The following is a 15,269-nucleotide window of genomic DNA, read 5'->3' as shown; positions in this document are numbered from 1 at the left end:
TGAAAGATTAAATGCTGCTTTGCAACGTATCTCTGAAGCCTGAATGAAAAAAATGATTGACGGTTCATGCAGAGGGATGATTGTAAGTCAGCCAGCGCTGCCTTGACGCACTGGAAGCGGGGGTCGCGGCAGGGATTGCACCGGACAGTGAGGGACCATGTGCAAGCACAAATATTAAATTTGCAGTCCCGGGTGTTATTATGATTGCTTGTTTTTAGTTATTCCGATTTTTCTTCTCAATGCCAAAGACCATAAAGATGATTTGAAGATGTGTTACCAAGTGTCTGGATGATGCTGGGCAGCCCATTTGTCAGCTATTGTGAGCAGCTTCTCCTGTGAGACTGGTAGCATCACTAACCCTTTCTCTGAGATAGATGTGCAGCAGGAGGGTTTCTGTGCATAGGTGGGGTGTCCTCCGCTGCGTGGCATCACCTCATATTCTCTCTTTCTCTCTCTCTCTCTCTCTTGCTCACTCTCTCGCTCTCCATGCTTATGCTTCACAATGTGATGTTAACAGCCCTGAGGTGACATTGCGTGTGTGTGTGTGTGGGTTTGTGTTTCACTTGTCTTAGCAATGTTTGGCTCTGTTGTGAATTCAAGATTGATTCACCTCGAATAAGAGAACTGAACAGTCTTCTCTTCTTTTTGAGCTTTTTATTCCGTCCATCAGTTGAAGTGATAGGAGCGGTGGTGGTGGGGAGGTGGGGGTGGGCTGGGGGGTGTGTGTGTGTGCTGGATGGGTTTACCAATCAATTCCTTGCTCTCACTTTATTCCACAATCTCTATTTCTGCCTCCTTTGTCAGGATAATGCCTTGCTTCAGGTGAGCATTGTGCGGAATTTATTTTGGTGTTTCTACAATTCAGTGCGAGCACCTTGTCGACTTTTTCTTTGTCAAACCATAACACAGTGAAATTGTTCCTAACCCAAAGCTTATTTGCTGTTAACTATAATTTCAAACAGACGCACAAACCATTTTCCATATGTAATCTAATATCTTCCTTTTCAATGCACATGACTTTGTTGCATCGATTGACCACAAACATACCCTGAATATTATCCATCACACTGCTCATAGTGAAGTCCAAAAACTGAGCTGTGTTTCACTGAATGAGAAATTAAAGACGTGTAATGAAATTCTCCTCATCTGCTGCTTGCTCGGTCTTTTGTTTGTCGAATATGTGACTTTCCTCACTCGGGTCACACGTCTGCGGTTGTCTGGGTAAATCTGTCTAATCCAGAGAGGCGGACCAGATATGCCTTCATGGCAAATTTGGGGCTTATCGGTAGACTTGTAATTTTGTGTGTGGCAGCCACAGCGGAACATTAATAGATTTCATTGAACGGGATTAGTGATATTCTGGAAATAAGACAGAAGGCAGTAGACATGAGTAAAGCTAGCAACACTTCAGTGCTAATAAAGGTTTTTTTTTTTTTAACTACTCAGACTCTTCTTCTGGAATAAATCCCCTCAGAGCTGCAGCGCCGCAGAAGTATGTTTGTGTTTCTAATGACATTTTCTGTTGGTGAAAATTCTTATTCATATTCAGCAGTAGAGAAGATGAAGAATATTGACTGACTGCTACATATTCAGAATATATTTCTCGTGCTGAGTAATTTCTGTTGTAGAAAGGGAAGCAAGCATAATAGTATCCTCTATCAGCTTGAAATGATGGAGGAAGTCAACATCACTCATCTTCCTCCCATCCCAAAGACGTCTGAACGCCTCAGGGCTGTTGACGATTGATTTCTGTTTTATTGTTTTTTTATTTTTCATTCCAACTCTATGCTGAGTGAAATCACTGTCCTGCATGTTGTTGTTGTTGGTTTTTTTTTTGATTGAAAAGCTCCACTTCTCTGTCGTACGTGGCTCATCCCAGCAGAGCCTCGAGGCTGTGGGCCCAACATCAGGGAGGGCCTGTTCCCTCAGACACCCGACCTCACATGTAAAAGGTCGAGTGCTTCTAGCTGTCGGCAGGTCTCATCATTCCCTCATGACACACCCATAATGGCGCCCTGTGGATGGCATGTCAGTCACCCATGGTGGCAAGTCAATTAGTCATGTCTGGAGGGAATTATGGTGTGTTTGTTGGTAGGATTTTTGTCATTCATCTGCAGGTGGGGACGCACTGAAAGCAGATCAGGATTTCTAATTACCTTTTTAAAAAACCTACAGGAACCCAGGAATATAACCAGCTTTATTTTGGTGCATAATGATTCTTCCGTGTTATGATGATGGGGATTGTTTCCTCAGTGAATCATGGCTTTCCTTTTTAATGCTGATGTGTCAGGTGGCAAAGAATCCCAAATGCACTGAGGACTTGCGAGCGACTGCAGAATAATGTGCCGTGAGTTGAGAATAACCGACTTCATCAACAACAATAACGGAGAGAGAGGAGGAGGAAGAATGCCGTTGAGGACAGGAGAGTGTGAGAGTTAAGGAGATGATGATCAAAGATGTGGATTAACTTATCTTTGGATGTCTCTCAAGGAGATTCAGTGTTGTGTAAATCAGACAACCTGCAGTGGCATAAAGAGATCAATGCTGTTAAGTACCTGGAAGATTGCTTTGCAAAATTTTCTTATAAAACGCTCTGTATGCATCTGTGTGGATGCAGCAAGCAGTCAGCAGAGGTATCACTCATTTCCAGCTCTCACTGCATATGAATATGGTTTTATTACTTGTCAGAAATCCTTATATACTTGCTTATTTTGGTTCATTTTTTACCGTTATAGTCCCTCAAATCTGTAGTATCGTATAAATGCAGAGCTCCATAAAGTGTGAAATGGAAGAGATGGAAATGTAGCTAGGAGAGCGCTACTATGATTTGTCTCAGGGTAAACGCGCAGCAGAGCCACTTTGCATGAGAGGAAAATGTTTCAGGTTTAAGCCTTTTTGATTGACTGCCGTTTATCCAGTCGTCTGTGTTGTACACCTGCTGTAAGCTGCTTCACGCCCCCCCCCCCCACCCCCACCCCCATCAGGTGATAAGCCGTCAGCGCTGCCTCAGCATGGACATGACGTTTTGGCGTTTACAGACACGTGTTAATTATCAAAAAAGACAAAACGAAAACCAGTCTGAGAGTTCAAGATGTAATTGCTGTACAATGTTTTTCTAACGTGAGAATTGTGTTTTAACCGTCATCCTCGCTTTAAATCGTAATCACTGAGAAGATTAACTTCCTGTCAAGGGAAGATAGATTAGCCAACACTTACAATAAAAGTGAGGATAATTAATCCTCATCTATTTTCTGTTACATCCAAACATATGGTAAAATTGATCACAATATCACTGGAGTATCAAGATTGAAATGAATGCAGGATATTTTCCCTTGTATTGATTTCTCTTTCCTGGTGAGAAAACTCCAGATTACAGTCTGGACATCCCCTAAATCACGAGCTATAGGTAACCCCTCTACCCACCGCTTGGGAGAATATCAGTGGTCTATTATTTTGTGTTTCTTCTGGCTGTAAGGTGCTGCATTATTTAGCAGGTTTTAAAGTCATAAAAACAGCTTGTGTCCCCGTGGGCACTGAGGCACTGAGCTGTGTACTTGGGAGAGTTTTTCATCTTGAGGTTTTTAAAATGTCTTTTAATTTGACTCTTTTGTATTTGTAGGCAGCTTGAAATGTGGGGCTGAGGTAGCGCACTGCCACGGAGGATCACATAAGTCTTAACAGAGGTGTCCTTCTTTTCATTCCATATTTTCTTCCTCCACTTCCTGTTGTACCTTTTTTTTTTTCCTTTTGATATCTGTCTTCACAGCTAACCGCCTCACTGTCCCTGACACCCGAGTCCTTCCATTTCAAGTCTTTACATGTGCATCAGTATTACAGGGAACATACATTCTACTCATGAATAATGTGCTTTTTATGTTGCGGCACAAAGATACTGGATTGACCAAGAAAACAAACAAACAATAAAAAAAAAAAAAAAAAACACGGCAAGGTCACTCCTGCAAGTGTAAACTTCAAATCCACGGGCTGTTATTTGCATACTCATGTTTGTCTCAGGCAGTATGTTGAAACGTAGTGGCAAAGTTTGTGTAGGCTCAGCAGTGGCTCAGTGTTTGATGTTCAGAAACCAATTCCAAATGGGATGAGGGAGAGTTGTCGGCTGGTGTGTATCGTCCATCTGTGCGCGTGCTGCTCTAATTTTGTCTGTTAACATTGTCTGCACATACAATACATGATATTTGTAGAAAATGTTTGCATAAAAGTACTCTCTCAGCAGGGAAACTGCATAATCGTGTTCCTCAGTCTGTTTGTAGTGTTTGTGGTCCATGGGACTTGGACTTACCCACAACAGAGGTCAGGTCATCAGTAAGGAGCACGTCAGGGTCTCGGTAGAGACAAAGGCAGCAGGACCCCCCCCCCCCCCAACTCCCCTTTGAGACAGCTAAGAACAAAGCATGAAATGTGCAGCGTTGCATTAGCACAGGTAGATAAAAAGATACACGAATGAATCCATGTGATAGAACTGTGCTCACACAAGTCCACTCCAAATCAATGGCCATTAATGTTTCCCAGACTGTGGAGTGTGGAGCCTATTTCTCCTCGTGCGTGTGTACAAATGCTCAGAGCAATAGTTGCTTTGCTTAATGATAGGCTGGCGTGGCCCCGTGGACATCGTTTGTCCCCTTTAATTACCTGGAGGTAGAGATTGTTATTCATGGTAAGGGACAGGGGAATAGCCCTCTGTACGCCCCCTTCCCTGAGGCCTACTGCTCTGAGCATTGATGTGGGAGGATGTGCAGAAAACAGATGCTACCCCATGATTTCTGAGTGTTTGTACTAATGATGAGCTCCACTAGGCTATCTTTCAACCATTTTAATGGTGGTTCAGCCTGATTTAAAGTCTGATTTTATGGATGGAGCAGCGGTTTCCAATTCTGCACATCACCAAGGGCCATCCTGAAACTCTTTTATTTCTTCCCCCTGCCATGTGGAACCCAAGGCAAGTTTGTATTTTGACAAGTGTGCCACCATTTTCTTTAGAAGGAGGGACAATACCAGTAATTATATACCCTGATCATGATAAACTACCTGTACTCCACTATTATCTATTTACCAAAATATAGCACCATTTCTCAGATTGATTTCCTTCCTGCCGGGCAGCCATTGATCGCAATTCCTTTAATTGCAACAACCTTTAGAGACTTAACGTGTCCTCAGATAGGTATTCTGAGAGAGAATTGTACGAGAATGCACTGACAAGCTGTAATTTCTCAAAAAGTTCAACAAAAACAACATTGTGTTTACCTGAATGGGTTCATGTGAACTTTTATTGTTGGATTGAAATGGCTGCAGGATATGGAAGTCATTATTTCGGTCGTAAGTTTTGAGATGAAATGGTCAGTAACAGTTATTATATCCAACATTACAGAAATACGTGATCATTTTGGCAAAAATGGACAAATGGCCCACCTGTAAAAGCCCCTTAAAAAACCATTTCAACCTGTAAATTGTTAACGTCGACAGAGAACAAATTACTTACGTGCTGATTGGATTTTAACATTTTCAGTTTCGGCTAAAACTTACATTTGGCAAACCTTAGAATCCTAAGAGGAGGGAAGAGGGAGGAAAATAAGAGACGTGCACAAATCCATGCCTCGGTTTATGAGCAAAACATGATTTGTGTATGTTTTCCTTCTAAAAGTGTCTGTGTTTCCCCACATTTATACCTTGAATACTTAAAAAATATATTAAATGAATTAATTTTACCTAGATTTAAAGGTAGATTGAAGGCGCTATGTTTCACTGCTTGGTGCGTATCAGAGTTTCACATCGCACTCTATGATTCACACAGTTGGAAGTCCTGTGGATTACCAAATGGGGCACAGATTACAATAACAGATGTTTAAACTGAGAGTACAGATCTGCACATGCCTCTTGTATTTTTCTATCTCTCTATCAGGGGGTTCAGTAAAGTCCAGCTTCTCTTTGATGTAAATCCAATGCCAGCTGGGACTTATTTGCTTTAGAAGTGCTTGAAACGTGATTGCCTTTAGCTCAAATATCAGCAAGACATACAGACTTCACTAGAATATACTTTTCTTTACATAAGCGGTAACAGTGTTGGTCAGTTTACCTCCTCGTCCTGTCTGTGAGTGTCTATCCTGCCTGTGTTAAAAGTGTCGGATGGGATGTGTCCCCTAGGCTGGCTCTAACTCCCAGTGGTGTCCATCAGACCCCTGTCCCTCCAAGCTCTGACAGAAGGAGCTATTATTTTCTCATCGCCCCGGTGGCCCGTGTCCCCAGGGAGAGGCCTCACCACGTGACTGACAGCTCAGTAAACATAGCCGGGCCGAGGGAGACTGAAGGCGAGCTCTCAGGATGGACGCCTATTGTCCCGCCCCCGTTAGACTTCTCATCTATGTGTGTTTGACCTGGTCTACAGTACACACACCATCACCTGACACTCAGGGTCAGAAGTCACCTGTGTTGATATAAAGTTATTTCTAACACCGGCTACCTCCAGCTGTACAAAAATCTCCCGATACTTCTGTCCGCCTTTTTTTCCCCTATTTTCAGTCGCGCTCCATTAGTTTGTGTAATGCTGTATCATAACAACATAGCGGTGATTGCAGGGGTTGGCGTGGCTCCTCTGTTTGTGTGTCAGTAGGTCTAACTCCTGTGTAACTAAGATAGATGACTGTGTCAAGGTTGTTTCCCCACAGGGCTGCCAGCCTAGTTCTCCTCCCAAGCTGCTGCGCTCCCTCCACTTTGCAGGCTTCGTTGGGCCACGCTGTTTATTGTAATGACCTAAAGTAGATTCAGGATCAGCAGCTAGGGGCATTCATCTACATCAGGGCGAAGGAGACAGGATACCCCCTCTATCTGTCTGTTACTTTGCGCGTCTGCCTGCATACGTGTGTCCATCCCCGTCTTTGTTGTGTCTTTCTTTCTTCTTGTGGGGTTTGTTGGGTATAGCGTTGGTTCTTGCTCTGTTTCAGCATTTCAGCAGGTCTCTGGGCTGTTCGACTTTATGTTTAATACTCAAATCACGCAGGAACAGGTTGTGATTTGTGTCTAGTTGACGCCAATAGAGTCACAGCCAGTGACCTCATCTCAGTGCACCAGTGTTTACAAGGAGGGCTCTGAGTCGCGATCCCCCGGTAGAGAATGAAGTACGTAATGTTACAGCTCAAAATGGCAAAAGTCAAAGTTATCTTTGTATGTGTTATTGTGCTTCCTACAAAACTGACTACGCGTGTCATTCATGGAAGGAAAGGCATCGTTTTGGCTTATCAACTGTTACAACTGGACTTAGGCCAAAATAATGAGGGGATTAACCATGCTGAATAAGAGAAAAGGTGGATTGATCTTTATTACCAGATTTCTTGGCAATGAATCAGATCTTTATGACTTGTAAATTCTAATGAAAATAAGCAACTTTGAAATCGGCCCTGTCAGGATCTGTGTTTCCCGGCACTTCTTGGTCTATTCGGGTTCAGGCATGAATTTTTAGAGCTGTCAGGACCTCCACTTCCTGTATCCAGTTCTTATTATTCATCCCTGGTGGGACTAATGGGGAAAAACTAGTTTTGAGTGCCCCACAACTTAAGTGAAATGAATTGTTTCACTTGGCCTGATGACACTTGGATAGTCGCGATGGCAGTGTTCTCACCAGACGTAGCCATCGCGGCAGCTCTCTGGTACACGCGCTCTGTCCCTGTGCTTCAAAAGCATTGTGTGAACTCATTTCTCAGTACATTCTCTATCTATTCTCTATGTATAAACACTGTAGCTTTAAGGGTGTGTTATGGCCCATTACAGAATCAAAGTTTGGGGGGCAGCTCAGCGCAACGTACTGAAAAAACTGCATTTTTTTTAACCGGCCATGGCAAAGGTCCCTTCCCTCCCTGGGCAGCTGATGTCTTAAGTTGTTGGTTGGCATGAATGCTCAGAAGCCATAAACATGAGCCTCTTTTATGATTGAGACCTTCATCTCACATGATGTGAATTTGGCAAATTTCCTTTCCACTGAGTGTCAAATAAGATTAAATTTGGTCCCCGGAGGAGTGCTATTTGACATGAATGTAATTATGTAAAAGCCCAGAGTTTTCAATGTTATTATGATGCATGAGCACATTTTACATTCATCCAACTCAAAATGTGTCGAAACCTGTAACCTGTTAGCATCATTTGATCAACATACATTTTTATACGCTTTAACTGCCAATATTTCTACATGCGCGTTATCTCTTTACTTGCCAAACACACAAAATCTGCGCCTTGGTTGCCTGACTCGTTCTCAGTGTTTGAATGTATTGACTATTCATCATTCATATCGACAGAAAAATAGCTCTTTTTCAGTTTGAGTGTCATTTAACCTCTGTGTACAACTAAAAGCTTGAGCTTGTTGGTATTGATATTTTCAATTATCTGAAAAAGCAATTTAAGAAAACAACAACTATAGGTTCTTGTAAAGGTGGTGGGATTGATCTTGATGCTTTTTGCTTCACCCGGTGACAAGATGAAAAAAAAAAAAATTTAAACCGTATTTATTCCTGTACTACTAGGTACGTATATATTATGAGGCTTTTGACTCCCAAACAATGAAATAAGTATTTTGACATTGTGCTTAAGTGGAAATAACATCAAGAACGATTCATGAAAGATCAAATTGAAAATTGATCAATGATGTTTTTCTATGCTTTGTACTTGAACAATTTCTGCAATTTTCTCAGATAGATCATATTCTGACACATGGACAGAATCCTCTTTGGTGCCTTTACTGATCAAGCCATAAATAAAAACAATGCAGTATTTTTGTTTCCTAATCTTCTTTGAATGCAGAGGATTTTTCTTTCTCATTACTTCATATTAACTGACTTACGTGATGACATTTGTTCACCTTTCATGACTCCTGAATACTTAAAAAAAAAAAAAACAGTACCAAAAACAACAACGACCCCTGAAAACAAGAAATGAAATCTAATGAGCTTGTCATTGCATTTAAGGAGGGAAATGTGGCAGCCATTGAAGATGCACATCATCTAGCATCGAGGTTGATAAATAATGTAGGAATATTGACCGTCATAAACGCATTCAGAGGCCACTGTTTTCCCAAAACGTAGAGGAAATGGTGTCACAGAACCGTATCTGCCTTATGATGAAGTGTTCATATAGATGACTTGTTTGTTCTGCAGTATCCTTTTGTGTTGTTAAAAGCTTGTTTCTAGGTTTTTTATGGTTATGTTTGGGCAGCAGGCTGCAATTCCTGGTTAATTATAACTGTCCACAGTGACTTAAAGCACAAAAGTGGGTGTTTTTATTGTACTAACATGACCTTATCTCATCGGACCCTGACTGATTTTGTCAAACTGGGACCACAAACAGACACCTGACCCTCCCCACCAACACAATCTTGCAGAATATTATGTACGGTGGCATGTTGGTGTTAAAATTACATGTTTTTATGGATCCTTTTTTGTGTCAGACACACAAATTTCCTATTTACGCTGAACAAAATAAGTGACATTGAATCCAGTGTTGGAAATATGTGCTTTAGGATCGATCAGTCGATCAATGCGGTCTTGTTATGTTCAGTGTTTGGACACATGAACATGCTTGTTGAAAATGCAGATGGCCCAACCGCCACCCCAACATATCCCCTTACACACACATCCTCATGTTTTAACACAACCCATCACATGTTGTCACTGAACCAGGGGATCTATAGGCCCACCCTGTCAAAGGATCCTCTCCATCACCATCGTTTCCATGGTGCTGCCATGTTATTTTTACACATTATGTGCCACCGCCTCCATTTATTGCTAAGAGCTTGTTGCCATTTCATGCATTTTTGTCTGAAATTGGGCTTCTTGCTATATATTGTGTGTAGTACAAAAACATGTAGCCCCTGCATTACACCTGAAGCTGAACACAATTCAGGAAAACAAACTCTAGGAGTGTAAAACTCTTTTGAAGATAAGGTTGCCTCTTCCTGTAAATTCCCTTTTTTTCTCTCTCTCTCTCACACAGAGACATTCAAAATTCACTCACTGCCCTCCTTCCTGAGGCCAAGTTTGGCATTTACAAAACCATGAGAGACATGCACATGTTCTAGTATCTCAAAGATCACAAGTATCTGCAGTGCACAAACAAACACAGTTGGTTGGTTTGGAATCTCATTTTTTTTCACATCATGAGAATCTCCTCAGGTCTATTCACTGTGTTTGTATGAAGAAGGAAAAAGCCAAATTTATTGGACTAACATACATAGATAATGAGGCAGGGAATTAATTCAGTATTCATGCCCTTCAGTTTGGCCTGGAAGTTTTGCACGTGTTCCCTATGTCACACTGTAGTATAAGTGAACTGGAAGTTGAATGGTACACAGTCAAGGAGGTGTCATCGTGGGTGAAACTACAGCAAGAATCTACCTCTGGAAGGACGAGGAGACAAACATCATGCTGTCTCAGCTTAAGGAGTTGTCAATTTTTCAGTAAGAGGATCTGATTTGAAGTCAGCTTTTTGACAGCGATGCCAGTTTCCGCTGGTTAACTTGTTTGGTGAACATACCTTTTTTCTATAAATCACTTCTTGACTATTTCTTGTGTTCCGAGACAGAAACCCAATTATATGACCTCAACTGTGCATGTAACCCACTGATTGCAACACGGAGGTGGCGCTATTATTTACTTCTTCTCTTTTTTCACCCTCTCTCCTAATTTGCTTTCAACTCATAAAACAGATTTACAAGACCGTGGTTATGTGTTGGACCACATGGGTGTTAAACGCTCTGGAAAAGAAGAATCCCACAGTAACAAGAGCATCATCTCTGGAGGCCGTATTACGCTCTTTCTGATTTAGAACAACACTCTGAGAACAAATTAATACATTCGATACACCCCTCAATTAATAACAGAGCTGACCCAGTATACAATACTGTAATAAGCCTCTTGGTTTTAATGACGCTTTGCAGAGCATGTGAGTGCAAAGTGAATTCCAGCAGTGTGTGATAGCCCTTGCAGTATTCTCTCCGTCGGCCTGCCTCGGTCGGTCAAGATAAACACTGCAGGAGGAATCTGAAAATGCCCTTTTTGTAAGCCTCTAGTAAACAAACAGTAAGTTTGGATGTGTGGATGACAGCTTCTGTAATTGCCAGTTTGACTTGGCTGGTAGTATCATGTCATGCAACGAAGACAAAGGATCGGAGGAGGGAGGAAGATATTTTGGCAAAAAGCACATGATGTCATAGCCCTGCAACAACCATGGGGGAGTATTACCTTGAGCATAGTCTTAAAAAACACACGCACACGCACACGCACACCAAAAGTTTTTCTAACTTTGACCCTGAGTTTTAATTGGCTGAGGGAAAACAAGGCTATGATCCCTGCCTGTCAACGTGTGAATACTCTAATCAGCGAGAACCTTAGAGCATTGTTATCTCTGGATTTTGGGGTATCATCATGTATTAACTTTAATTAAGCATGTGAGCCATGCAAGCTAATTAGTTGAATGTGCTTATTTGTAATCTAATATGAATACATTCTACACAAGCTCAAATCAGTCAGTCCTGCTAATTACAGTGTGTGCAGTAGCTCTAATTGGTGATTGTGCGCCTGCATGTGCATGAATGTTACAGCATCACTGCTGCTGCTACTGTCTGTGCGCCCGGCTTAGGCCAATGTGACGATATCCTCATGGATAGATGACGTGCTCTGCTGAAGGCTGACAGTCCAGAGGAGAAAGTCTCACCATGTCAGAGGCTTGTTGAACCATGTACATGTTCAGGACCACTGGTCCTGTCTGTCAACACACACACACACCACAAACCCACTGTGTTCTCATTACCTAGCAAGATTTTTTTTCTTTCCTTGCTCCTCTGTGACTGTCTTTGTAGCTGCAGCTTTTCATCCTTGTATAGTTTTCACACCTCATATCACATATTTGATATTTGTTTGTCGTTTACTGGAGAATTAAAATCTACCGGTATTAGCTGTCAGGGTCATTGGTTTAAGTGATGCAGGGAAAACAAGAACGGTACCGATTTCAGAGCTCTGATGTAAAACATCTGGCATATACAGTTGCGTTACCAGATACATTTTGAATTCAAGGTGGGTTTAATTTTAAAAATCCGCTAGAAGTAAAAAATTTTGAATTTACAGTATTTAAATATGAGAAAAAAAATCCCAAATGCAAATCCAGCCTTTCTTTATTTTTATTCATTTAGACACAGGGGGGATACCTGATACAAGAGATACCTGTCAGTGACAAATGCAAGTGGACAGCAAGACAGCCCAGGACAGACCACAAGCAACATCAACATAATGCATCAAGTACCAATACAATTCAAATACCAAATGCAAAATTAAGTTTTAATGATTTAAACTGGTCTTTAAAGAAGTAGCCTTTTTCACTACTGGAAAAACGTTGTTGCACACGCATTCGCGCGTCAGCCATCTTGGACAGCGACATGGAACTTGGTAAAACCAGTGACAGGCTTAATTCTATCAGTAGGTGAACTCTTTTAACACACATTCTATCATCTAAAAGACACAGTAAAGTTAGATTAGCAAAAGTTGAAAATATTTTTGCGCTTAATTCTAATTGCAAGCAAACTAGCCGGGAGAGTTTAAAAGTAACTGATGGAAAAAAAGCTCTTAGCCAACCAAGTAAGACATTAAACTGTCATTTGTCCAAGATGGCAAAGCAAGTAGCAATGCAAACTGAGCCGCTACCAAATGGGCAGTGGTATCAGTTTCTGTTCAAAACAAGGAAACCTACAACGACTAGAAGGCACTGGGCTTTCTGCCTTCATAGGTCACTTCCAGTCCTCTGTAACATTTCCATAGTATTAAAATGCTGTCTGTATGCTGGACAGTGTGTTGTGTTTTTAGCATTAATGAGCTTTTTCAGCTTTCAGTTGTGGTAAGCTTTTAAAAATGTATAACTGCTCATACTGCTACTTCAGTTAAACATTTGCATTGCTTTACTAGCCAAATCATCCCACCACTAAACAGCTCTACTGTGTGGTATTAACCACAGAAGGAGCGTCTTTCAGCCCCCCCCCCCCCCCCCCCCCCCTTAGTCGAAGTGCCTTGCATCATACAGCATGATGACACTGCACAGGCGATGAGAGGTATGTGATTAGCAACATGCTCCACTATAGAACAGAACAGTGGGAGAAATGAGAACAGAATACACCTGTGGCCTAATTTGAAAGAGATGCCTGCAGTCATGTTGTCTTCAGTGGGTTCCTGTACTCTGTTTATTTGGCTTTAGGTGTTCTTCCCTGACAGCTGTTCCCAAATGAGCCCTGCAAAGATAGAAATATAGCCTCATGTTAAACAGCCTTACAGTGTGACACGTCTTACAACACCGGGGAACTGTCAACAACAATCAAAGATCACACCGAAGCAAAATAAGCTGTTGCTATGATCTGTACATATACTGTAAACGTGGAGGGTGTCCAGGTCTGTCACATAAGCTGCCTCCGTCAGCCCCCGCGGAACCTTCGCCTATTTATAAGTTATTTCATAGGTTTTGAATTCATATGGGACAGTGGGAGGCAGATGGAGATTGCCAGCCACTGTCACTTACAGTGAAAGAAACCTCCGCTACTCCTCCAGAAAAGTGCATCTGAAACACACTATTAACTTTCCCATTGCTGATGTCACTTTTTATTGCCCCGTGGTTCCAGGTCTTTCTGTCTTGGCAGGCTCTGCTGTGCGGCTTTCCAATGTCTGATAGATGCTTTTGTCAAGGTACAGAAATACAGCGACGATGATGGTATTATTCTGAGAATTTAATTTGCCAAAGTGGGTTGGGAAAGCGCACCCTTATAGTGATTAATGCAAAAAAAAAAAAAAAAAAAAAAACCTGCCATGCTGTTATACTGTTCTGGGGAAAATGATTCAAGTCCTTGCTCCTGGAAAATTGTTTTATTCATGAAGATGCTTCTGTCATATGCATTAGTTCAAGAACAAACATGTTTGAGCACAAATGTTTAAAAAAATGATGAAAATTTAGTAGTCTGGGGTCAATCAATTAGAAATGTGCCGGTTAGTGTCAGGGTCACAGGTGCCTCATTACAGCAGCTATTAATGAGATATTGTTCATAGTCAACTCTAAGTGATTGTACGATCAGGCTTTAAACCAGCCACCAAGGGGCCGGTGCATCACTGCATATGGTGGAGAGTAAAACGTATGCTGCTTTTGTGTAGGCCACAATGGTGAATGGCATTTGAACATGCGCTTGCTGCATTGTGCACGGGTAATTAACATTGCATAATCTACCTGCTTACAAAGCAACTTTTGTAATTAGAGTTATGATTGCAGCTGGATAATGACAGTGATTCTACACCCGATAATGACTGTTGTGCTCTTGGCGGTTGCTGCATTGTTTGTGCAGCAGACTCCTGACATATGGGACACAAAAGGACACAATGGCCAGACGGACAGCCTTTGTTCCCACTCAGGCAGACCAAATAACTGCAGACAAATTGCACTGTAGGCCGTCCAAATGATGCAGACTGAGGGAAAACGGTCCAGACACATGAGAATGGGCCACATAATGTATAAGGCTTTGTTTCACGGACTGTGCACCTGGGTTCACCAATGGAATCTACAACTTTCTCTACACTGCAGACATTTTTCACCGGCAATCCACTGGTCTGATGTGCTGTTAATGCTGCTCTAATTGGTTTCTACGTCAAAGCTAAGTAATACAACACAAAACAATTATCAAATAAAAACATTCCCTGGTCCTGGTCCCCATTGCTGTTATACCGGCAGACATGCTGCTAATTCACAGAATGCATTACAGAAACACGGCACACATTCACAGAATACATTTCATTATGGGGTAGTCGGTGTTGGGTGGTGGGTGCCAGAGCTCAAGTTAAGGTTACAACCATGAGTTGTAGTCAGTAACCATGACCGGCTGTTGCTCTAAACTCTTTAGTGACATGATGGTTTTAGATAGGAGCGAACAGACAGCCTGGTTTGTTTGCTGCAGATGCATAAAGGGGACTCACCCGTCTGTGTTTAGCTTAAATGTGACGAACATTCAGCTCATTAAACCCTTCGTAATGAAACACAGTTGAGATGATTTCTAATATATGTATAGTTCTCATTAATGGAAGTAAACATGTCTTATTGTATATCAGCGCTCAATCGGGCTGGATGATTGTATATCACTTTTTTTTTAAAAATCAAAGAACCATCCATCTGTCTCACGTAAAAATGGAATTGTCCTTTAAAGAGATGGTGGAACATTTATTCAAATAAATTAAGCGTTGTCAGAGATGGCATCT

The 15,269-nt window shown here is 41.7% G+C and overlaps 1 protein-coding gene across 2 annotated transcripts in view; it reads left to right on the top strand.

Annotated features, from left to right (window-relative positions):
* The window catches only part of robo1 (roundabout, axon guidance receptor, homolog 1 (Drosophila)), a 303,336-nt gene that overhangs the window by 92,183 nt on the left and 195,884 nt on the right, over positions 1–15,269 (top strand). The gene's annotated exons all lie outside the window — the stretch shown is intronic.

The sequence above is a fragment of the Aulostomus chinensis genome, chromosome 10, assembly GCF_037954235.1.
Source record: "Aulostomus chinensis isolate RoL2024-O1b breed Wild chromosome 10, RoL_Achi_v1.0, whole genome shotgun sequence".
NCBI classification, from domain to species: domain Eukaryota; kingdom Metazoa; phylum Chordata; class Actinopteri; order Syngnathiformes; family Aulostomidae; genus Aulostomus; species Aulostomus chinensis.
This window is presented reverse-complemented; position numbering and strand designations above follow the sequence as displayed.